The sequence below is a fragment of the Cantharellus anzutake genome (genome assembly GCF_015039405.1).
Source record: "Cantharellus anzutake strain C23 chromosome Unknown EI90scaffold_81, whole genome shotgun sequence".
In the NCBI taxonomy this organism is placed as follows: Eukaryota; Fungi; Basidiomycota; class Agaricomycetes; order Cantharellales; family Hydnaceae; genus Cantharellus; species Cantharellus anzutake.
Window position 1 is genome coordinate 164,494 of NW_024067031.1, and position 2,028 is coordinate 166,521.

The following is a 2,028-nucleotide window of genomic DNA, read 5'->3' on the forward strand; positions in this document are numbered from 1 at the left end:
CCCTCTCGACCCCGGACGCGTCCCTGACAGCAGAAGAAGGTTTTAACCTTATTTCCCCCGCCTCACCCATCTCCCCAGCCATGGTGTCAGAAGAACAGTATGACGACCTGCTGGCCCGCTTCCAGGAGCTCCAAGCCATTGTGGAGAGCCAAACCCGCAACCACCCCCCACCTGCACCCGCACCCGCCCCTGCACCCGCGCCCGTACCCACACTCGCGCCCAGACCCCAACCACCGAAGGTCACTGCCCCCACTCCCTTCTCAGGAGCCAGTGAAGACCTCGATCGCTTCAAAGCCGAGTGCGGGATCTACTTCCATGTCCACGCAGCCGAGTTCCCCACCGAACTATCCCAGATCCTCTTCGTCCTTTCCTACATGAAGGGAGGACCCGCAGGGGCGTGGGCGACACAACGGACGATCACCCTGTTGACAGCCACCTCCCCCACCATAACCATGGACGAGTTCAACACGGAACTCGATGCCATGTTTCAAGACCCGAACCAGGAGGCCACAGCTCGGCAGAAGTTGGCAGTCATCCGCCAAGGGACTGACTCCGTGGATAAGGTCATCCAGGAGTTCGAGATATTGGGACCCGCCTCGAGGCTAGGCGATGTCGGGCTGGTCGACCGGTTTGAGCAAGCGATTAACTCGCGGCTCAGGGAGAGTATATACCGCCTCCGCCCCATGCCCACCACTTGGACTGAGTGGAAGCGCGAAGCCACGCTTCTGGACAACCAGTGGCGACGTTTCCAAGCCACCCAACCACGCGCACCCCCACCTAGACCCCCATTCCCGCCAGCCCGACCTCCGCTGACCGTGACCCCATCCCAGACCCGACCCGCGCAGAACCCCCCACGACCTGCTCCTGCACCTCCGCCCCCCACCCCAGCAGCCCGTCCTACACCAGGGACGGGCCCCCAGCCGATGGATCTCGACAGGTCGAGGACTGACCAGAGACGGTGCTACAACTGTAACACCCCGGGTCATCTCGCGCGAGAATGCCCACACCCCAGGGTCAGCCGAGTACGACGTCTCCACCCGGAAGACCTGAGGATGTTGATGGAAGGGCTGAAGAGGCAGTTGACCGAAGGGACAGAGACGGTGGAGGGGGAACCAGAGGAAGAACCTCAGAGGGATTTTCAGGCAGGCGACTGGTAAGGGATGCGTCCCGGCCGCCCGTAGAAGATAGCTCGTGTAAATACCGCAGCGCGCGTAAGCCAACGCCAATGCCAAAGTTTCACCGAGTCATCGCGAAGAAAAAGAGGAGAAACGCATCCTCCACCCGTGAGAACGAGAAGACCCCAAGGGCAGCAACGCCCGAGGTAGCAGTCTCCCCCCCCGCCATTTACGTCCTTTCCAAGCAGTCCCCCAGATCTCTTAACCTCACAGTGAAACTGACCGCCCTAACCTCCCTCGCGTCGGTATCTGTGTCAGCCCTCCTGGACTCAGGAGCCACCGGGAACTTCGTAAGCCCCGAGTTCGTCCGAAAGCACAACCTAGAGACAACCCCCCTTCCCCAACCCATTCCCGTCCGTAATGTCGATGGAACCCCGAACGAAAATGGAGCTATAACAGAAGAGCTAGAAGCCCTCCTGACCTTCGGGCGACACACAGAGCAGGCACGCTTCGCGGTTGCAAATCTCGGGCGCCAGTCCCTCATCATAGGACACTCGTGGTTGCTGCACCACAACCCAGAAGTGGACTGGGTACGACAGAGAGTCGTCATGTCCCGCTGCCCGTCCTCCTGCAGACAACCACGAATACAAAATGATCAGGACCCGGTACTGGAGCCTGGGGATGGGATCTACGCTGCCATCATTCCCCCAAGCTGGGGCCATGACCTGAGAGCCACCACGACCCCCTCGCAGCGGATGGCCCAAGAGGCCCGCGACCCGGAGGCTGAGCCCGCGTCGTTTGAGACGCTAGTACCAGAGCACTACCAGGACTTCCGGGATGTGTTCTCCAAAGAAGCCTTTGACCAATTGCCCCCCCGGAAGCCCTGGGACCACGCTATAGACCTGGTACCGGA